General features: G+C 40.1%; 1 pseudogene; it reads left to right on the forward strand.

The window, feature by feature from the left end:
* Positions 1-2,688: 2,688 nt before the first annotated feature.
* Positions 2,689-24,895, forward strand: part of LOC121401494 — a 39,996-nt pseudogene continuing 17,789 nt past the window's right edge.

Below are 24,895 nucleotides of genomic sequence, written 5' to 3' on the forward strand. Positions count from 1 at the left end.
GTCACTTCCTGTTGCACTGAATAGCTGGTTGCTAGGTAACAGCTCACACACACAGGCTCTCTGCCCTTACAGGGATAAGTGCAATGATTTTGCACGGATTCCCTACAGTAACATTACTTGTAATCTTTTGAACCTTGGTGTCAGTCTGAGGGCTAGATCCTCCCCCACCACTAGCTTGTGGCTTTAATCAAGAGAAATTCCCCAAACCAAGCATTGGGCCCCCATTTGTTTAAAGGGGCAGGTGTGTGGTGCTACTGATTTGGCCAATGAATCAATGCTCCTTGGCTGGTCCCCTATCTCATAAGTAATGGTACTATGCAGAGGTACAAGCCTTCTTATGCTACGACCAAAGATAAACAAGTTAGGGACCACAGTATGAGGTTTACCTTGATGTGATATGGTGGCTTATCAACTTTATGATCATAACTTTGTAACTAAAAACCCTGTTTTGTAAACACATTCACTTATATATATACATCACTTATATATATATACATATACTTACATATACTTACATATATACTGAATAACTTATGAGACAGGGGGCCAGGGAAGTGCACTGATTAATTGGCCAAATAAGTAGCACTTACATTGTATTTAAACACATTTAACTTGGCCTTGAAGTGCACCCACAATCCCCCTTTTTTTATTTTGAGGTCATGTAGAAGTCAATGGTAGATGTCCCTGAAGTTGTTTCTTGACATTGTGATCTATGCTGGATAATAAGATAAAGCCAGGGTTTTTTGTCCTTAATCCAGGTTTCATACCCATTTCCCTCAACTACTCAACATACGGAATTTGAGTTTCAACAAAAGCTGTTTTCATTATCAGCCACAATATTGTAGTATAATTAAAAATGAGTAATAGATTGTGTTTTTTATAGCACAATTATGTTTATTTTACATAAATAAGTGCCCTTTCAAGTATTTAACTTTTTCAAATTATTTTACAAATTCGAAAAATTTTGCAAATGTTGATATGAGTCTTTAATATGATATGAGTTTTCATTATATTAAAGGGAATATTTTTACCAGTTTGCATACGTTGACAGTGGTGAATATTAGGGATGCACCGAATCCACTTTTTTGGATTCGGCCGAATACCGAACTGAATCCGAACCCTAATTGGCATATGCAATTAGGGGTGGGAAGGGGAAAACATTTTTTACTTCCTTCTTTTCTGACAAATAGTCATGCAATTTCCCTCCCCGCCCCTAATTTGCATATGCAAATTAGGATTCGGTTCGGCCGGACAGAAGGATTCGGCCGAATCCGAATCCTGCTGAAAAAGGCCGAATCCTGGCCGAATCCCGAACCGAATCCTGGATTTGGTGCATCCCTAGTGAATATATTGGTGGTGATATCTATGTAATTTAATACTACACCATATTTATTTTTTCTTATATTTTCCTTCCAATTGAGACCAACTGAAAAGATGCTCCATATTTCTTGAAACTCTTATATGGTAGCACAAAAAATTCTCCATAATCAAGTTTTCAGATTGAACATAGCATTCAGTTCTGACCCTAATTCCTAGTCCCAATCCAGATGGTTACTTGGTTAAAATGGCCATACATGTAAAGATCTTTTCGTTATCGTGAGACCACGATTATCTCAAAACGATTGTTTAAATGTACGATTTGTCCATCAAATAAAAAGACCATTTCAGTCGATATTGCCTGGAAAACGGAGGGTAGCTGCCTGCTTGGTCCTGCAAATATGGATAGATTGCACTGGGAGTGACAACATTTTTTTAACCTGCCAGATCAATTTTCTGACAGATGGGAAGAAAAATCACACAATCGTTCGATTCCCACTAACTTCCCGATATTTTGACAGATTGGTCGGATTGCACTTAAATCAATCGTTCACTAACGAAAGATCTTTGCATCTATGGGAACCTTTAGGCTTACTTTGGACAGAGCATATTGCTGGGGCTGGGAAAGGCAGCTCAAAGGAGATTAATTTTATACTGAATTTATACATGAATTTAACAAATTTATCAAAAAAATCTAATTGAAAAAGTCAGTGCGGGAAAAGTCTTGAAAAATCATATAACAATTTGATTTGTTCAACTTTTTCAAATTTGACATCCAAATTGTACGATTTTTTCATTGTTTCCAGATTATCATATGTAAGCCAGCAAAGATCACAATGTCAAGAAACAACATCTACCATTGATTTCTACATGACCTTGACAGGTTTTAGAAGGAATATTTTGGGATTCAGATTTTTAGCAGCTTTGGGGGGGTTGCACTTCAAATTTGAGTTTTCCGCTGAAAAAACTTGACCAGAGGCTTCATAAACGGGCCCCATAGCAATACACTTATGTTAAAACTGGAATGTGTTGTGATCCTTTAAATCATGATAACATTTCAGTATAACAATAATAAAGACATACAATTAAAAATACAGTCTAAAGAGGTATAATAATAATAAAGAGAAAGTTATACTGTTATTTTTACAGCTGTTATTAATAAACCCTCTATTGAACATTCTGAGATGATCCTAAAGGAACCTGGTTATATTCAGGGAGCTGTGTAAATGCTCAGAGTATAAAACAAGGGTTGGATCACATTGTTCTACAGATGCAACTGTATCCTGTATCCCCTGCATTCGGTACCAGGGAAAATATTTTTTGCCTTGTTCTGGGGTACACTGTACTATCCAGGGTTGTGATGCTAAAACTATGGCTGCCTCTAACTCTAACATTACAGTGTTGGTATATCTGATATCTGTTGTTTGTTTGGTAACTAACAACTCTTGGGCTTGGATTGGAAATCCTGCTTGTAAACTGAAGATCATTGGCACATATGAGGACTATGAGTATTTTAAAGAAGGAGATATTATGATCGGAGGAGTACTAACTGTCAACTCATTCATAGTTTCCTTTAAGTATCCGTGGGATAGTTACAACAGAATGCTGTGTGTTTGGTAAGTCCCGTGCGTTACAGGAAAAATATTGGAAAAAATAAGATGCAGAGGTACCTTTTGGTCTTTGTCCTGAAAGTTAAAGATTAGAATTTTCCCCATATGTGTTCTCATATTGAATAACATACCTGTATATATACCTGTATATAGCATTTGCAATAGCCCACAACTGTCACAGTGATTGAATTATACATTCCTTATCAGTATCATTTAGTTGCATCCACGATAAAATAATCCTTATCCAATTTATACATAGAGGAACACTTTTCTACTACTTTATCCTTTCATAAATTGAAACAAATAAAGTTTTATGTTTGATTTCTGCTCCCCTCTCCCCATGCTATCCTGAATTCAGGAGAAGATCACATAAATTCATATGCAGTAGATCGGCAATGGTTTGGGTTAGATAGTCATATGTATGAATATATATATATATTGGTACCACTTTGTCTTCCCTTCTCCACACTTTATCCTGTAGCTTTATCCTGAATGCAGAATACATAAAACCCATGGAGGGGAATGGCACATCAGGACAGGGGAAGAGAAAGAATGAAGTAATTGCACATGTAACAGCAATGCACCAATGTCCAGATTTACAACTTTCTATCAAGAACTATGCTTGGGCCACAATTTCACATTTTGCACTGCAATACATATCTGAAAACCCATCAAACACACACTAAAATTGCTCAACAAAACTGCTCTACAAAAAGTTTACAACCAATTCTTTTTTTTTCAAAAAGGATTGTTTGATCATCACTGTGTCTGTCCCAAAATAGGTTATCACTCATTTGTATAAGTACTTATAATAGGGTGTTTTGTTTTACAATTATTTCTCTCTTCTCTGTCTTATGAGTTGTGTACAAACACTAGTCCGAATGCTATTAATTTGCTGTTTACAATCACATGATTTAGGCCAGATTTAATTCAGTGAGAAAAAGGTGGAAAACTCATGAATGAGATTTATTTTGAGACTCAATTCAATTCAGAAAAACCTATCTCATGGTTTATCATGTGAAAACTCTATTGAAGTCTAAAGAACCGGAACTGAATGGAGCAAGGTCTTTTCGCCACAAATTAAATTAAATCTCTTTCCCTTTGTTACAATTGAAAAATGCTAATTCAAAAGAAACAACATAACATAACCTGCTACTTCTAGCAAACATCCTATAATAACCCTTCCTTCCAGGCTACAAACTTCCAACTATGGCTATTCTTGGTATGATTTTTTGCCAAACCACCAAGTGGGTTTTGACATCAGGGTTGTCCATAAGCCTAAAAACTTGTATCTGTAGGAAGATCAAGGGTGTATGAGCTGAGCATGCTCACTCTCCTAGACAGCAGCTTCTGGGTGGCACTAAACTATAATGCAAATGTAAAAGAAGGGGGTATATTTTGACAAATGCATCTTTCTTTTGAGTAGAAAAATAAGTGAAAAAGATTATATTTTTTTTCCTTTATTATTTTTTTGTGTCCCTTTAGAGGGAGAGAGGGCCTAGGAAATGCAAAATAGAGGAGGAATGGGAGAAAGAGCATAAAGGACAGGGGTAAAGCATAAGCTATAGTTATATACTTTATGGTCAGTTGCTCGTTGTTCTCATCATTTTCACAATATCAGTTGCAGCTGAATAACCACATAATACAAACAATATGCTTCTTCTTCTGCTGTTTCATATACAGAAAGCCATTTATCCAATGTTTTCTTAAATGTATGATGTACTCAGCTTTGCTACTGCATGGAGCCAGTCTTGGAGGTAAGGGGTCTATAACATTGAGGGTCTATATGCACTTCTGTGTAAAACTGGCAAATTGTATTAATTGTAGAAGTTTTGAGGACCATATACACTTTAATACCCGGTAGACTAAAACCAAGGGTACCACTTGGTTTTTATTTATAGCAGAGTTGAAAATCTCCTCCAGTATCTTAGAATTTTTCCCAGTTTTTCCAATATGTATAAATTTATATGGCTCAACCATTTTTTGGTTGGAGGGAGAGAGGAATTTAAAATGGCATTTGTGTTTGGGACTGGAATTTAAGCGGAGCACTTACAGTAAGTATTTGCCAAGGGCATTACTTGTAGGAGGGTGGAAGCCCTGAGGGTAGTGATTTCAGCTGGAATTAGGGTTAAGTAACCAAAAATGTGGACTTTAGGGAAAAGACTTATCAATGGGAATGTACTTACAGACAACATTTTCTACTGTCCCTGCATTCAGCATATGAAATACATCCTGCAGGACTTTGCTTGATGAAGAAACATCCAGATCACACACCGATATAGTAATATTGTCTTTCTCCAGGCCTGTCCCTGAGTATTACAGACAGTTTGTTGATTTCAATTTTGTTATTGAGACAAACAACAACGATCCATCCTTGCTCCCCAACCTGACTCTGGGGTACCATATATATGATTCCTGTGGGGACCCAAGGAAGGCTATAAAGAGTGTATTCCAGATATTATCTGGTACCAGGGAGCCGGTTCCAAATTACTCCTGTGTGGGAAAGAGAAACATTGCTGGATTTATTGGGGATCTCACCTCAGAGACAACTGTACCCATAGCTCATATTCTGGGCTTGCTCGGATATTCCCAGGTGAGAAAAAACAATATTGTTTATTATTAACATGTATTTATATAGCGCCAACATATTGCGTAGCACTGTAAAGTAAATGTGATTATACAACTACATCACATGAATTACATACATAGACTATATGGAGTAACAAACATCACAATCAATACAGGTACAAAAGGTGAGGAAGGCCCTATGCATAGGCATACAGTCTAAAGGGAAGGGAGTAATACACAAGGTGTGGGAGTGGGCAAGATCGAATTAAGTGGGTGAGAAATGTGGTGTTGTATGTGGTGTTGCGTTTGGTAGTTAAGCAGAGTGAGGGTAGGCTTCTCGAAAGAAGTGCGTTTTCAGAGATTTCTTGAAAGCAGAAAGGTTGGGAGAAAGTGGGACAGACCGTGGGAGAGAGTTCCAGAGGAGGGGTGCAGCCCTTGCAAAGTCTTGAATGCGAGCATGTGAGGAGGTAATGAGAGAAGAGTTGAGTAGCAGGTCAGTAGAGGAGCGTAGTAAGCGAGTGGGTGAGTATATAGAGATGAGTTCAGAGATGTAGGGTGGGGCAGAGTTGTGAAGTGCTTTGAAAGTCAGGGTCATTAATTTGTTATTACTAATTGTTATTAGTAAAAAAAAAAAAAGAAGTAATCTCCTGAACTGGAATGGCAGGAATTTCCATCAACAGTAAACAACAATCTACTTTTCCCCAATCACAACCAACATAATGTTTTCAGCTGCATGATTTGGTGTAAAAGGGCCTTCAGATTAAACATTCTACTGACATTGTTTGCATTATGTTCCCTTTGATATTTTTTGCCTGTTCAGCTAAAACTATTAATTTTGAAATTACTATTTGCAAGAAAGCTGCCTATTTGTAATTTGTGTAATCTTTTTTACCTTGAATTTATATACTTTCACAATTCTTCCTGATTTAACTATTGCCCCTGCAAGAGGCAACTAGTGATGAGCTACATTATAACAATAAAGGGAAAATTGTGCTCACCGTTAAATTTTAAACCATTAGTCAGGGGTGCAATGAGGTTGTGACCACAAAATTCACACAAATAGAGGTTCTCTATCCATATATTAAGGACATGGAGACAGTTTGTGCATTACAGTTTGTGTTACAAGATGCCTTCCCATTTAAACAAAATATGGATTGTTTGTAAATATATTTCAATGTTTTCAAACTGGTCAACTACTTCAAGGTCACCAATTTAATGGTTAACTTTCCCTTTTTATAGTTTACACAGGAGCAGTGACCAGCTCCAAGTTGTAGCTTCCACCCTTTCCAGCTATAGTCAGGTGACTGCAGTAGGAACATAAACACAGGGAGAAGAAACAAACTCCTTTGTGCACAGGTTGAAATCAAACATAGGACCTGCCAGACATTATACCTGCCACTAACACATGGTATTTTAAGTTACACATACAATGACATGAATGAATGTAAAACTATGTTGATAAAACACTACAATAATAGTGTAGGGGCTGGCTACATCTAAAGTCATTAGCACCATGACTATGTAGTCCATGCATTTTACTATCAGCCATAAAAAAGGGTTAGCAACATAGCAAGTCAACCAGGAGGGCTGGTGATTGATTTGTGGATTTTTGGTATTGTATGAATAATAGGTACCGGAGGGTGGAGAGAGACTCATAGGTGGGAATATCTACCCAACTTGAAACACTTCCCATCAGTAGCAGTGAGTCAAGTACAGATATTAATTTTATGGTGGAATCACAAAGAAGTTAACAGTATGTGGAAGTGTCAGATAGTGGCCCACTAGTTCTGCATGATAGTAGCTCTTATCAAGGAGTACAATAGTGCCCCGTTTGCCAGATTGTAAAATGACCAAATCGCATCAGATCTTAAATATTAAACATTTATCTTTATTTATGATTGTATTTTTTTACATTTCATGTGGCAGTTGAGTCAGCGGAAAATGTGCCTACAACACATATGAACATCTCATGGTCCCACACGGGAGACCTCCTTTTTTGCCCCCTTTAGAGGAGAGCCTCTGTATTCAGTGGATCCAGTATCCCTGTGTGACACTGGTGGCCAGCTGGTAGTCAGTATGGAAAGTGATAGTTGAACTACATTTGGTGATGTCATGGGACTCTACACTTGACAAGCATGGCAGCAGAATTGTCTGCACAATACACATAATTGGAAACAACCCCTTTACTACGGTGCCTGCCAGTTGGATCACCATACTCACATACTCATATTGACTAACCAGCCATAGTGTCCCCCATATGTACCCACAGTGATCACTGATCTTGCAATACACTGAGAAGTGTTTACATTGGTTGACATGGTTACACTAGCTGGAACCAAAAGTGTGAGTATGTGGATGGGTGGGGGCTATTTCAATGTGTGTTCAATGTGTGTGCTCTGTTTGTTGGTCCCTGAGGAAGAACACATCAGTGCTAGAAACATTGGATTTTCTCCATTAAATCACTTATTTGCACTAGGTTCCAAATGAGTGTAGAACAGTTTTTTATTCATACAGTATTTACTTTCTACCAACACTCGGGACAGATGACCTAAATATTGTAAAGGGTAGTGCACTTCTCTTTCCATATATATATATACTACACAACTTAATCCCAGCACTCTAATATATAGCCCCCACGGAAACCTTATTTTTTAAAAAGAGACACTTTTAGTTACAAAGTTTGTACAAAGTAGGGATGCACCGAATCCAGGATTTAGTTCAGGATTCAGCCAGGATTCAGACTTTTTCAGCAGGATTCAAATTTGCATATGCAAATTAGGATTCAGATTCAGTTTCGTATTCGGCCAAATTTCACAAAGGATTTAGGGATTCTGCCAAATCCCAAATAGTGGATTTGGTGCATCCCTAGTCTCTTTTTAATAAATGTTACCTTTAAGTTGTGCACAAATACGTTTTCCCTGGGGGCTATATATTGGAGTGCTGGGGTTAAGTAGTTTACTATGTATATCAAGCCACATCTACAATAAATGCACCCAATAAAAAGGGATGAGTTGCATTCTAGTGTGTTTTATATATAAATAAATATGTGTTTATTTATTTATGTTCCAATTCTGTGTTCTATGTTCTATTTACTTGAATTATTGACATTTTGTAGGAAAAGAAGAAAACAGCATTATGACTTTTTCTGTAGTGGGAATAAAATATAATACTACATCTATTATATCAGCATTTATAATAAATACAAATTAGCACAGTGCTGCGGATATTACTATGAGGGAAAGCATGAAATGTACTTTAGGAGTCATTTTAGTTGCATCTCTGTTTGGGTAATAGACTGGGGTGTTGGGAGGTCTTGACTTGAATTTTTCTGCATTTAGAGTGAGTCTTTCAGAGTGTTGCCTTCATTCCTTATTTCCAGATCAGTTATGGAGCTACAGACACTTTGCTCAGTGACAGAGTCTCTTTCCCATACTTTTTCCGGACATTACAAAGTGATCTTGGCCATTATTTTTCTTTAAGCAAGTTACTGAAAGCCTTTGGTGGGAACTGGGTTGGGATTATCACATCTGATGATATAAGTGGAGAGAAGGAACTTCAGATATTGAGACATTTTCTGTTCATAGATGGGATATGTGTTGAGTTCATCATAAAGATAAGTGACAATATGGATGAGATCTCATCTGTTGGCAACATCCGTAGTCACATGCCCTATAAGGACATCATTCAGAAATCCTCCACCGATGTAGTTATCCTTTGCGGGAAAATTTCTCTGGGAGTCATCGGAAAATTAGTCATTTATACAGATGCATTTAGTGAGAAGCCATTAGTTGTCTCTTTGACACTGACATCTAAAACTCACATTATGGATTATGCTCTTGAGATATTCAGCAACATTTTAGGATTTGTTCAGCATTCTTTATATTCTTTGGATAGTCCAGAAATAAAGTACAATTTGGAGAGTTTCCATCCCAACGACAAGTTACTGGAAGATATTTGGATGCATTACCATTTTTGTTTGTCAAAGCAAAAACATAAAAATTTTTGTATACAAAGTTATATAAATATAAGCTTCACAACTGCACTGGAGAGGAACGTATTACAGACATTCGCCATTTTGATAGCAATTTATACTCTCCCAGCATGCCTCTTTCCGTTGATATGATGTCACACGCTATTCGTGATATGCAAATTACTCGTGCTGAGCAAACGCCTGAAAATCACAAGAAAATGTAAAAATACCAGGTGAATACTGTACTGCATATTAGATAGAACTTAATTGTTTCACTTCACGACTTTTATGTTTGATTTTTTATATTTGTGTAATTTGCGGTTGTGTTAAAAAATGTTTCAGTAAAGGTCATGTATAATGCTTTTTCTTTGTTTCTTTGTTTCTGTGTTTAATTTCTTGCTAAATAGCTACAACAGTATCTGAAGAAACTTCACTACAAGACCACAAGGGACACCATTGTTTCTTTTGAACAAAATGGAGAGTTAATCACTTGTTACATGATTTACAACTGCATCTTGGAACCTGATAATCAAATAACTGTGAATTATCTAGGAGAGCTCCAACCATGGGATCCATCAGATGACAAATTAAATGTCAGGTCTTATCAATTAATATGGATGAGCAACAAGAGCAAGGTCAGATATGGCTAATTCTAAAGCTGATAATATCTATCACTCTAGCAGGTTAATTCCATGTGATCACTAAATGTACAAAGACTTGTGGTCTTGGTTACAAAAAATATTTGCAATGGACACTTGTGTGCCTCGACACAAATTAAATATTGGGTTTATGAAACCAGAAACCATTTACCAGTTACTATGGAAAGTGGAAGAAGGATTATGAATTGTATTATTTGCTCTAAAACATTACAACACTTTCAACCAAGTCTTAAAGGGGTATTAATTGCTCAATAAAACCTTTCAACACTTTTCCCCAAATCTCCACAGCCAGAGACTGCTTGAAAATGCAAAAAAGCCTCCAGTGATAAGTGATAAAATATAAAATTAAAATCCATTGCAGAGATGTTACATTGGTACAGTGACATCCAATAATCACATTTTTTACAACATCTAACAAGGGATACCTAGATGTTTTTTTATTAAAGGTCAAGTGTCAGAGTTTTTTTTTACCTTGAATGAACTCAAATGAACTCAAAACTCGAACTGTGTCTTATTTAAGATAAAACTAGAATGGGAAAAAGCAGATTCTGCGAGTTCGAGTCCTGAAACCCGAAAACTGGAATTAATAGAGTTTTCGGCAAAAAAATAATTAAATCACTCAAATCATTTGAATTTTCTGGCAAAAAACCCTCCAAAAAAATCCTCAAACATCAAGCAGACTATTTACATATTCAAATGGTTCCAGGGACCTCTGCCATTGATTCCTACATGACCTCAATAGATGGTGTATTTTCGGATTTGAGCTATTTCCAGGGTCAGGGTATACTCAATGTTGAATATTTGAGTTTTTAAAAAAAACTAGAAACAATTTGAATTTTTTTAACTTGAAACTGTAAGTCGAAAAGTCGAATTTTCGTTGAATATACAACTCAAACCTTAATAAATCTGTCCCCTAATATTAACAAATTAACACTGAAAAATCCTACATATTTATAAAGCTGTGAAATGACTTTATGTGAAAACATTTGACACTACTTTCTGAGTTAGAATGTACTGTATATACAGCAAGTGTTATAATAATAATTATTATAAAAACATGCTACTAAGGGTAATTATTTAAAGCACTATTACTGTCTTTCTGTCTCAGTCACCTGCCTCACAAACACATAGGGGCCCATTTATTAAACTCAAAATTTTCTGGTCGAATTTTTAAAAGGGGAAAACTCAAATATTAGAGAGGAAAAAATATTGATTTTTTAGAGATGTTTTATGCCCAAAAGCTGCTTAAAATCCACATCTGAAAATACTCCAGTTAAAACCTATAATGGTCATGTCACCGTCCCTTGACTTGAATACAATCTCACCAGTTAAGATATTTTTCAATTGGTAGATTTAAAAAATTGGACATGAATTTGCAATTTCTCGCCATGATTTTCTGAAATCATTGCCAAAAAGCAAGTTTTAGTTCTAATAGATTTCCATCTTAGTGGCTATTCAAGGAATTGCTGAGAAAAAATATTATAGGGGTCGTTTAAAAGAATAAATAAAGTCTAAACACACATAAGGGTTAGCCGATATAAATGAATAAATATAGCATTATATTTGGGTGTGTCACTTGCTATGACAGAATCAGTAAAAGTAAAATTTGCATGTCTACATGAGGGTGAACCTACCTAAACCTTTTGGTTTACTTTCTTTTAGATCCCCAGTACTCAATGTTCAGCTAAATGTCCTCCTGGGCTGTGGAAGGTGCCAAGGATCAGAGCTCAGTCCTGCTGTTACGATTGTGCCCAGTGTTCCGAGGGAGAAATTTCCAATGTGACTGGTATAAAGGATAAGATTACTCTGATACCAAAACAAATATCTACATGATCCTCAAAACAATTTATTTCTTATTTTCATATGTCGTATTTGTGAAAAATAACAAATTCATGTATGTATTTCTATATAATGAAACTGTGAGTGACATGGCCAAAATATCTTTACAAGGAAGAAAGGATTGACTAATGCACAATATTCCATGGCTCCTGAATGTGTAGTAATCAATACCCCCTATCTTGTATATATGAACCCCACAATCAGATTTAACAGTATTGTAAGTGTTTATGAGTGTATCTTTGCAGCAGAAAAAAATATAATATATATGTATGTAAGGAAAATATGGAGATTATTTAGCTTTTCTTTTACCTGAAATGAATAATATATTCTCCTTGTAAATTTTCAATGGTTATCATTAACCACAACAGACAAATATAACACGAGGGATGATGTACAATAGCAAGAGCAGTTGCATTTGCTCAGATTTCACTATAGTCAGTTGCACATAAAACCCCATTTATTAAAGATGATTGTGTCAAACTATGCTCCTTGCCCTTCCATATAGTTTTGCTTGCACCCACTACCTCTTGTTTTGAATCGAGCACTCCTGCACCCTGAGCTGTCACCACCTCTAGACCATGCAGTAGCCCCAGGGTTCCCTCAGCACCAGGCATTAAAAGGCCACATATATCTAAAGTAGTGATCCCCAACCAGTGGCTCGTGAGTAACATGTTGCTCTCCGACTCCTTGGATTTGCTTCCAGTGGCCTCAAAGCAGGTGCTTATTTTTTTTAATTCCAGGCTTGAAGGCAAGTTTTAGTTGCATAAAAACAGATGTAGTGCCAAACAGAGTCTCCTTTAGGCTGACAGTCCACATAGGGGCTACCACATAATCAATCAAAATCCAAATTGTGCAACCCCAGGAACTTTTTGCATGATTTTGTTGCTCTCCAACTTGTTTTACACTTAAATGTGGGGATCTCTGATCTAAAGTACTCAGGCACTCTGGAAATGACACCAACCAGAATATTAGGTGCAATTACATCTGAGTTACAGTACTTCTAAGGGCAATTCAGTTAATTTTGTCACATTGCGCACAACTGCGTCAGAAGGAACGCTCCCCTGTGAGTGTAACAATGCTTGACATCTCGGAAAAACATACTGCATTATGGGACAAACATAATGATTATACTCAAAATTGCACTTTGCTCACCGCATTTGCAGTTATAAATGACGCCTGATATTATCAATGAGCATGATCATTTATATTTAATGATATATATATATATATATATATATATATATATATATATATATATATATCATACATTAGAAAACAAACTTATTTTATGGTGAAGTCTGGGCAACTTGAACCCTACCTTGTTAACCATTACTGTTTATGAGCAGCATCCATAATCCCTGCCTTACTTTCATTAGTTGCTTGAATTATTCATTATACGTTTGAGCCTCTCGTCCTTATGAAGTGCACCTTTGTAGTTTACCTCTGGCTATTATTCTGAGGTTCCTTAGTTGTGGATTGTATGTGACCACTAGGGGGACCCGATTTATTTCAGGTTTTTGTTTATATTGTAGAAGGTGAGTTCTGGGAATCCTGGTGGCTCTATGAATGTATTGATGTACAATCATGGGGTTGTAGCCCCTGTTGATGAAGTCTTCTTTCAACTAGGACTATTATTTATTTTTGTTTCTTTAATCCATTAAATGTTTGCATAGGTTTAAATTAGTGTAATGATGGATGTGGATCAGTCATTATGCAAATTATGAAGTCATTTCCTGTATGTTGCTTTTAAATCTCACGTGTGTAACGCTGATTTTTTTATATGGCTTGCCCAAAACGTTGCTGTACTAATGTTCTGATATTTAATATACACTTTTTGCAAAGAATCGTGTGCTGTTTTATATAAGTATGGGACCCTTTATCCAGAATGCTTGGGACCTGGTGTTTTCCAGATAATGGATTTTTCCATAATTTGGATCTTCATATGTTAAGTCTACTAGAAAATCATTTAAACATTAAATAAACCCAATAGACTGATTTTGCTTCCAATAAGGAATAATTATATCTTAGTTTGGATGAAATTCAAGGTACTATTTTATTATTGCAGAGAAAAAGGAAATCATTCTTAAAAATTTGGATTATTTGATTATAAGGAAGTCTATGGGAAGCAGCCTTTCCTTAATTTGGAACTTTCTGAATAATGGGTTTCTGGATAATCGATCCCATACCTGCATGTGTGTATATATATACACTTTTATGCACTGTACTGCACTGCTGCTCCCTAACAGCACTTTACAAGTGAAGTTATACAGACAAGCTCCATAAGAAAAAGGATAGTGCAGCAGGCAGTAAGAAGAACCCAAAATTATTTTTTAATATTTAAATAGTAAAAAAATGAAGCAGGAAGGGGTGGGACCAGGACCGCCATCAGAAATCACAGGGCCCCATATGACAAAATTTCCTGGGTCCCCTGGGCTGCGCCCACTGCAAGCCCCACCTACAGGTCCACCCTCCCCACCTCACAAGTCTGCCCCCCACCACACAGTAGAAAAAACAAAAATAATATTGGTGGCTAGGGTTCCCACATTTTAATAAAAAATAAAAAGATATTGGTGGTCAGGGCCCCCCATTAAAAAAACATTTGTGGCCAGGGCCCACCCATTAAAAAATATTGGTGGCTAGGACCCCACATTGGGGGGCCAAAATTGGTGGCCAGCCCCCCCCCCACATTATAAGAAAATTGGTGGCCAGGGCCCCTTAAATGTCCATGCCTTCACGAAGTCAGCAGCTCTCAGAAAGATGGGGGGCCTGGCTAATCAAGTAAGTGTGGCGTGGCCAGGCTCCCCTTACCCTCGGCGCCCCCCTACAACTCTCCCTCCTGTCCCCCCCTGATGGCTGCCCTGGGTGGGACCCATAATATCAGAGGGGGGTCAGCTGGTTGATGAGAGCAGAAAAAAGCAACTATTTTTCAATGTCTACACAAATGAGGAACCAGTTAATGAAGGTTTCCTTCTTAGTAGTCCCAATTCTAGTAATACAACTAATGATGCATGGTTCACACATGAGGAAATTCAAAAGAGACTAGAACATGTTAAGATTAACAAAGGTCCGGGGCCAGATGGTTTTCATCCCAGGGTACTTAGCGAGCTTAGCTCTGTATGATGTCAGTGGTAGGAAAGCTTTTTGAAGGGTTAATAAAGGATAAGATACTGGACTTCATTGCAAATAATAATACTATGAGTTTGTGCCAGCATGGTTTATGTATAATAGATCTTGCCAGACTTATTGAATTTCTTTCAGTCAGAAGGTGAGCTGTGACTTTGATTCTGGAATGGCAGTGGATGTGATTTACTTAGACTTTGCTAAAGCATTTGATACAGTGTCACACAAAAGGTTACTGGTTAAATGAAGGAATGTTGGCCTGGAACATAGTATTTGTACCTGGATAGAGAACTGGCTAAAAGATAGACTACAAAGAGTGGTGGTAAATGGAACATTTTCTAATTGGACCAGTGTTGTTAGTGGAGTACCTGTCAGGGAGCCGGGAGCTCCCTCCAGGGAGGTAGTCAGGATCAAGGAGGAAGCCCTCTTGAGGGTGCAAGGTCTCGGTATCCAAAGGGTTAAGCAATTTACAAGGTCAAAGTCCAGGCAAGAGTTCAATGGTAGGCAGATGAGGATCAAATAACAAGAGTCCAGGCAGGGGGTCAAAACCAAGGCAGGAGCAGGAATCAGGAATACAGGAACCCAGGTTCGGGGTAGCAAAACCTATTCTTGGGCGCCCTTTTACAGTTGAATCTGGCGCCATAGTGACGTCACGGCATGTTTGCACATGCGTGTTTTACGCATGGATCGGCGTTGCGGCGCTGGCGTCCTAGCATCCACTAGGGATGTAGCGAACTGCCGTTTATGTGTTCGCGAATGCCGGCAAAAATGCGAACAGTTCGCGAACAGTTCGCAAACTTCAAACACCCGCAAAATCGTTCGATTCGAACGATCGAAGGATTTTAATCGTTCGATCGAAGGATTTTCGTTCGAATCGAACGATCGAAGCCATTCGATCGAATGATCTTCATTCAATCGAATGGCTTCGATCGTTCGATTCGAACGAAAATCCTTCGATTTTAGCGGTAGAAGGAATCGAATGGTTGAATGGTCGAACGATTTTTGTTCGAATCGAACGCGAACTCATATTGGCGAATGTCGCGCGACGTTCGCGAACATTCGGCGGACGCGAACAGTCGAAGTTCGCGCAAACTAGTTTGCCGGCGAACAGTTTGCTACATACCTAGCGTCCACGTGGGCCGACTGGGCGCCGCCATTTTGGATTCTTCGCCGCCGAGAGCAGACGCGTCCCTTCATGCTCCTGGCGGCCTTGACAGTACCCCCCCCTCACAGGGGGCCTCAGGACCACCAGGACTTGGCTTCTGGGGAAACTTGGAATGGAAATTCCTTACAAGACGAGGAGCATGAACATCAGAGTGTCCTTCCCAGGAGCATTCTTCAGGGCCAAAGCCCTTCCACTTGATGAGATATTGAAGAGAGCCCCTGGAGATTCTGGAGTCAAGGATCCTTTTCCACCTCATATTCTTGTTGACCATCCACTGAGATAGTAGGAGGGTGAGACTGGTCCATAGAAAAGCGGTTGGATGTAGCGGGTTTCACCAAGGAGACATGAAACACGTTGGGAATTTGCATCTCAGGGGGAAGCTGAAGTCTGACAGCCACAGGATTGATCACTTCAGAGATGGAGAATGGACCCACAAACTTTGGACCCAACTTAGGAGATGGCACCTTCAACCGAATGTTCCTGGAAGACAACCAGACTTTATCACCAACCTTGTAGAGAGGAGAGGGTCTACGTCTTCGATGAGCGAAGGTCTTGTGCACAAGAGCACTTTTCTCCAAATTAGACTTGGTTGCAGCCCAAATAGCAACCATATGCATGGTCATCAGCGGCTGGGACATCAGACAAAACAAAGTCTTGTGGAAAGGCTTGAGGATGTTGGCCATACACAGACATTAATGGAGATCTTCCAGTGGATGAATGACTTTAATGAATTTTTATGGGCAAATTCCGCCCACGGGAGAAGGTCAGACCAATCATCTTGGCATAGGGAGACATAATTCCTCAGGAATTGTTCTAAGACTTGATTCACCCGTTCCGCTGCCTCATTAGTTTGGGGGTGATAGGCAGAAGAGAACTGGAGAGCAATACCCAAATCCTTGCATAAGGAACGCCAAAACTTAGCTGTGAACTGGGAACCTCTGTCAGAGACTATCTCCGCTGGGAATCCATGCAAACGGAAAATGAATTGAATGAACAATTGAGACAATTCCACCGCAGATGGAAGCTTCCGTAACGGGATGAAGTGGACCATCTTGCTAAAACGATCAATGACGACCCAGATGACAGTGTTCCACTGGAGGCAGGAAGTTCGACTATGAAATCCATTGCCAAATGAGTCCGTGGACGAGAGGGGACAGGCAATGGCTGTAGTAACCCGCTAGGGCAAGAATGGCTAGGTTTGGAAGTGGCGCAAACAGTACAAGCAGCAACAAAGTCCTTGACATCTTTACGAATAGTCGGCCACCAGACTAGACGCCGTAAAAGTTGTCTTAGCAGGACCAGGATGTCCAGCTTGCTTGGAGCAATGGGTCTGTTGAAGAATAGGCAGACGTAGCTCGGAGGGAACAAATGCCATCCCAATGGGGGTATCAGGAGGGGCAGAAGATTGACCAGCAGAATTAGATCAGCAAATTGAGGGTACAAGGAAGCAATGATCTTGACAGGAGGAATAATTGTCTCTTGTCTTTCAGGAGAACGATCCAACGGAGTGAAACTTCGAGACACAGCATCAGCCTTCCGATTCTTGGAGCCAGGGCGATAAGTCAAGACAAAGTTAAATCGAGAGAAGAAAAGAGCCCACCTTGCTTGTCTGGGATTCAGCCTCTTGAGAGATTGAATGAACTCAAGATTCTTATGATCTGTGTAGATCGTGACTGGAATCAAGGAACCTTCAAGGAGGTGACGCCACTCTTCTAAGGCAAGCTTGACAGCTAAGACTTCTCGATTTCCTACGTCATAATTTTGCTCGGCAGGAGAGAACTTCTTAGAGAAATACGCACAAGGGTGCAACTTTCCATCGGAGGAATGTCTTTGGGACAGGATAGCTCCAGCCCCAACTTCAGAAGCATCCACCTCGATGCAGAAAGGTAACTCTGGATCAGGATGGCAGAGAACCGAAGCGGAAGGGAAGGCATCCTTCAGGGATTGAAAGGCTTCAATAGCAGATGGGGGCCACAAGCTGGGTTTACCCCCTTTTCGGATGAGGGCCAGGATAGGAGTAATGCGAGAAGAGAACCCTTTAATGAATTGCCGGTAGTAATTGGCAAAACCAATGAATCTCTGGATTGCCTTGGTGCTCAGCGGAAGGAGCCACTCTTGGATTACGGACACTTTAACGAGATCCATCTCGAAACCCTCTGGGGAGATGATATAGCCCAGAAAAGGAATCTTGGACACTTTGAATACACATTTCTCCAGCTTGGCAAAGAGAGAGAGTTCTTCCTCAAACGAGAGAGTACTTTCTTCACCTGGGAGCGATGGCTTGCTAGGTCCTTGGAGAAAATCAGGATGTTATCAAGGTACATGACCACAAACTTTCCCAAGAGATCCCGGAAAATGTTGTTCACAAATTCTTGGAAGACAGCGGGGGCATTGCAGAGACCAAAGGGCATCACGAGGTATTTATAGTGCCCATCACGAGTGTTGAATGCCGTCTTCCATTCGTCACCTTCATGGATGCGGCTGAGGTTATATGCCCCACGGAGATCCAAGTTTGTGAAGATTTTAGCCCCCTTCAGTTGGTCAAAAAGTTCTGCAGGAGAAGTAGAAGGGCAAATAAACCCCCGCTGGAGATTTTCTTGGATATATTCCTTCATGGCGGCGGTCTCTGCTGGGGAGAGAGGATAAGTGCGACCTCTAGGAGGCATGGTTCCAGGCAGGAGATCAACTGGACAATCGTAGTGACAAAGAGGAGGGAGAAATTCTGCAGACTTTTTACAGAATACATCAGAGAATTCCTTGTAGAAGGAGGGAAGCGTCTTCAAATCTGATGTAGAAATATTCACCCTCTGGATGGGTTCAGCAGGAAGGCAGTGCTGTTGGCAGTATGGACTCCAACGGGAAATCTGCCCCGAGGACCAATCAATGATAGGGTTATGCAGGCGTAACCAGGGAAGCCCCAAGACGACAGGAACAGAAGGACAGGAAATAATCAGGAACGATAACTTTTCTTTGTGTAAAGTCCCAACCTGCACAGGCAATTCCCCAGTCATCATTGAAATAAACTCAGATTCAAGGGGTCTGTCATCAATGGCGGTTACTCGAAGAGGAGGAGTCAATGGAAATAGTGGAACATTCATATACTTAGCAAAGAGAGCGTCCATGAAATTTCCGGCAGCACCAGAGTCAATGAATGCTGAGCCAACAATGGTTTTAGTGGCCAGACGGATCTGTAAAGGCAGAAGAAACCTGTGAGAGTTCTCTTGACATTTGGGAACAACATCCCTCACATGAGACTTTCCCGGGTCACCTTGAAGAGGGGAACTCTGAGGCTTTACAGGAATAACACCCCTCACACGAGTCTTTCCAGGGTTACCTTGAAGAGGAGAACTCGGAGGCTTCACAGGACAAGAGTTAGCAAAGTGGGATTGGCAATAGAGACAAAGTCCAGCCGTACGTCTCCGGAGTTTCTCCTGTTCAGAGAGACAAACTCTTCCGACTTGCATAGGTTCCTCCAGAGGAATAACAGAAGGCTGCTGAGGAGTAGAAGGTAACAGCGGTCTTTGGAAGCGAGGAGCCAACATGGGTTGAAATTTCTTGACTCGATCCCTATCAGCCTGATGTTCTCTCTGACGGGTGTCCACCTTAACAGACAAGGCAATGAGGTCTTCAACCTGCGTGGGTAATTCACGGGAGACCAGGTCATCTTTGAGGTGGATAGAGAGTCCATTGTAGAAGGCAGAATGATAGGCATCATTGTTCCAACAAGTCTCCTCGGCGAGAGTACAGAAATCAATGGCATATTCCGCTACACTGCGATTCCCTTGGCGGATCTGGAACAGACGAGAAGCAGCGGTCGCCACCCGAACGGGAGCATTGAACACCGCCCGGAATTCTTGAAGGAAGGCTTTGGAATCATCTAATAAAGGAGATTCTTTCTCCCAATGCGGCGATGCCTATTCAAGCGCTTTCCCTGCCAGACGAGTGATCACGAAACCAACTTTAGCTCGCTCAAAGACAAATTCTGCAGGTTGCAGGGCGAACCGGATCTGGCATTGATTCACAAAACCACAACAGGCTTGAGGGTCGCCACTGTAGAGAGGCGGTGCAGGAATACGTGGACCAGAAGTGGAGGACTTAGTAGCCATGTCGGCAGCAACTGGCGTGGGCGTTGTCGGCATTGGAATAGTCGGCGTCAGCATGGATAATTTTTCTAGAATTGTCTCCAGCAACATAATTTTGCCGAGCTTCGTACGCCTCCATGCGAGTATGCAGACCTCGAAAGGCCCTGCCGAAATCTGGCTGAGCTTCCTCAGTGGGATCCATGGCCCAAGAATAATGTCAGGGAGCCGGGAGCCGGGAGCTCCCTCCTGGGAGGTAGTCAGGATCAAGGAGGAAGCCCTCTTGAGGGTGCAAGGTCGCGGTATCCAAAGGGTTAAGCAAGATACAAGGTCAAAGTCCAGGCAAGAGTTCAATGGCAGGCAGATGAGGATCAAATAACAAGAGTCCAGTCAGGGGGTCAAAACCAAGGCAGGAGCAGGAATCAGGATACAGGAAATAGGAATACAGGAACCCAGGTTCAGGGTAGCAAAAACTATTCTTGGGCACCCTTCTGGCGTCCTGGGCGCCCTTTTATAGTTGAATCTGGCGCCATAGTGACGTCACTGGCGTCCTTACGCCGGCGTGTTTGCGCATGCGTGTTTTACGCATGCGTCGGCATTGCGGCACTGCCGTCCTAGCGTCCACGTGGGCCGACTGGGTGCCGCCATTTTGGATTCTTCGCCGCCGGGAGCAGACGCGTCCCTTCATGCTCCCGGTGGCCTTGACAGTACCGCAGGGCTCTGTACTAGGTCCCTTGCTTTTCAACTTGTTTATTAATGACCTGGAGGTGCCATTGAAAGTACTGTTTCTATTTTTGCAGATGAGACTAAATTGTGCAGAACTATAGGTTCCATGCAGGATGCTGCCACTTTGCACAGTGATTTGTCTAAACTGGAAAACTGGGCAGCAAACTGGAAAATGAGGTTCAATGTTGATAAATGCAGGTTATGCACTTTGGCAAAAATAATATAAATGCAAGTTATACACTAAATGGCAGTGTGTTGGGAGTTTCCTTAAATGAGAAGGATCTTGGGGTCTTTGTAGATAACAAGTTGTCTAATTCTGGGCAGTGTCATTCTGTGGCTACTAAAGCAAATAAAGTTCTTGTATAAAAAAGGGCATTAACTCAAGGGATGAAACATAATTATGTCTCTTTATAGGTCCCTGGTGAGGCCTCATCTGGAGTATGGGGGCAGTTTTGGACTCCAGTCCTTAAGAGGGATATAAATGAGCTGGAGAGAGTGCAGAGACTAAGTGCAACTAAACTGGTTAGAGGGAGGGAAGAGTTAAATGATGAGGGGAGACTGACAAGGTTGGGGTTGTTTTCTCTGGGGGAAAAAAGGCGCTTGTGAGGGGACATGATTAGACTTTACAAGTACATTAGAGGACATTATAGACAAATAGCAGGGGACCTTTTTACCCATAAAGAGAATCACGTACCAGAGGCCTCCCCTTCAGACTAGAGGAAAAGAAGTTTCATTTAAAGGAACAGAGTAGGGGGTTCATCACAGTGAGGACAGTGAGGTTGGGGAATGCACTGCCGGGTGATGTTGTGATGCTGATTCATTTGGAGGGGTTGAACTTGATGGACGTTGGTCTTTTTTCAGCCTGATTTAACTATGTACAGTGACTATGTATATTCTGCCCCCTAGGCATCTCCAGCATATATCTGACACTTGTGGGAATAAATTATTAAATTTTGCTACAGTCCTATACCACTTTGGTCTGATCTGATCCTCTGTAAGTGTAAGTCCTAGATCGGTGCAGGTTTCATAAGTCATTGAATTTCTGGAGGCACTTGTAGATCATGATGATGTTGTGTCTGGGTGCAAAATATCTTTCCTTAATGGTCCAGATAGAGTTGCTGTTCTGTAGTTACAGTATGTGTAATATGTGACAATTTTAAATGATCTTTAGGAGCAAAATGTAAGACTGTGACATTTTTGTTTGACAATGAATTCTCCATTTCCATAAAGTACAATAATTGTAGATTCCCATGTATTAGCCAATACTGGAATGATCCCGGTTCACCACTCACCAGGAATGCTGGATTATTTAATAAAGGTATTAGTAGTGAAGGATGTTTAGTTAAGGAGTATAACGTCTTAAATTTATCCCATATGTTATACCAGGGGTTGGTCTTTGTGTAACATTTTGTTTATCCAAGGGAGGTATATTAAGGGGGTACTGCTGGTCTGTTGCTCTAACTGTACCCACAGTTTGTATTAAATGTGGTGAGGCCCAATCTATTATTGCTGCATAGTGGTAGTATTCAATATATGGAAGACCTGTACCTGTTTTTTGATGTGGTCTGTTCAGTATTTTCCGGCTCTTCCTGGGTTTTTTCTTTAACCAAATGAATTTAGTATAATTTTAAGTATGAATCCGGTACAGGCATAGGTATCGCTGGCAGAGTGTAGAGCAGTCTTGGGAGAGTATTCATTTTTACCACATTGATGCACCCAAACCAGAAATTGGGTGAGTATCCCGGTGTTTAAAAATGAATTACTCCAAAAAATTAAAGTGTATTAAAATAATTTTGTTTTTGGTGTTATTGTTCTTTTAACCCTTTAAGTGCCAGCAGAATTTCACATTTTGGTTACGCGAAATGCCAGCCGTTTTTGAAACATTTTGTGCTCTCTCACTTTAGGGGCATTTTCTGAGGGGAAACCTATACTTTACCTAGGAAAACTATACATTGTTTTTTTCGGTAGAAACTGAGCTTTCTAAATCTGCCTGAGTTTTCATGTATTTCCACCTGTGCAAAAAAATTTGTAGTGCTAAATACCAAAAAAAAATGAAAAATTACCATTTTTCATCATATATCAATTTATACCAGAAAAATATTTCATTTTACGGAGGAAAATCCAACTGATTTGGAAAGTCTTATGTCTCTCGAACGTGCCAATACCAGATATGTATAGTTTTAGGGAGATTTAGGACTTCTGTACCTCAAAAACTCCCGGCAGTATATTACCGAATTTTGAAAGCACTAAGGCAGAAAACGGTATGCTTTAGATTCCAAGGCAAAAAATCCTGAAACCGTAGGTTTACCCCAGAAAACCATACATTTTTGAAAAGTACACATTCTGCCGATTACAAAATGGGTAACTTTGTCTCTCTACTCCCAACTACCAAACATAAAAGCTTGTCTGAACATAGCGGTTTTTCATAAAAAAATTCAAAATTCTGAAAAATCATTTCAAAGGTTTTATTTTGCTGCTCCGCATATCCCAAACTATATTAGGTACCAAGAAAAAGCACCTGAAATATGATTGCCAGGGGTCCACTGAACAGTTTGATACCCATTATGCATAGGTTTACCAAAGTATCTGGCATTTAGAGACACCAATATGAAGTTAGCACATCCAAATTGTTCAGGACTTTACTTCAGCTACTGAGAAATCAACACATTGACTGCATTTTTTGTGGGGTAAAAACACAGAAATATATGTTTACCCCCCAAAACCCATATATTTTTGGAAAGTACACATTCTACTGAATCTAAAATGGGTACCCATGCCTTTCTGCTCCAAACTACTGAGTCGCAAGGCTTTCCCAAAATTGTCGGTTTTGGTGAAATATCTGAAAATTGCCTCAAAGCTTCAACTTCCCAGCACCATATCACCCATGTATCATTATGCACTAAGAAAAAGCACCCTAAATATGATTGCCAGGGTTCCTCTGAACATTTTGGTGGCCATTGTTCATAAGTTTACCAAAGTATCTGGCATTTAGAGGCCCCAAAATGAAGTTAGCGCATACAAACAGTCCCGTGGGTAACTTCAGCTAATGAAAGATCAACACACAGGAGAAAGCTCTCTGTTTAGTGCTGAATTAAGCATTGAAATTCCTGTTTGAGACAGGATTTTTTGTTATCACTTGGTGTGTGAATGTGTTGTCCACTTGATGGGTGAAATTTGGGAAGTTTTGACTTGATTTTCTTTACTAAAAATCGATTTTTCTTTTGACCCTGAAGGTGAGTGATTCCTAGCCCAGTTCCTTTCACTTGCTCTGGGCTACAAACTCACTGTTAGATCCCCTACCCCTCCCCCGCACCTGGGTGTCAGTTTCATTTGCATTTTTCTCTTGTTTCAGCACAAATTGTTTAATTTTGTACAGATTGAGTGGATATTTTGATTTTGCACTCAGTTCTGTGAGGAGAGAAAGCTAAAGGGAGAAGGATTTAATATAAGTATAAATATAAAATCTTTTCCAGCAGCAGCAGTGCAGCTCCCAGGCACCTGCTCACATTAACCCTCTCCCTGCCACAGCTTCTCAACTTAAAACTTACTTTTTTGTTAATCAATAGTATAAAGCTTTCTTTTTGTGTGGTGTTGTGTAAAATAATGGGAGGGAATAAAAAGGAAAGTTATAAAAAAAACATCTCTTGGTTCTAAAGCAAAAGGACCTGAAAAACCCAGCTGTAGCTCTGCAAGGAAACACCAGTCAGAGCCCATGTCAAAAAGCCCCATTGCCTCTACTTCTGCTGCTGCAGCCAATGTGACCCCTGCTAAAACATTTGCACACGCGGTAGCTACTGGCAGCAACCCAAGCCAAGTCACTGCTGGGGTAGAGAAGCTTACAA

This window comes from Xenopus laevis, chromosome 1L, assembly GCF_017654675.1.
Source record: "Xenopus laevis strain J_2021 chromosome 1L, Xenopus_laevis_v10.1, whole genome shotgun sequence".
In the NCBI taxonomy this organism is placed as follows: domain Eukaryota; kingdom Metazoa; phylum Chordata; class Amphibia; order Anura; family Pipidae; genus Xenopus; species Xenopus laevis.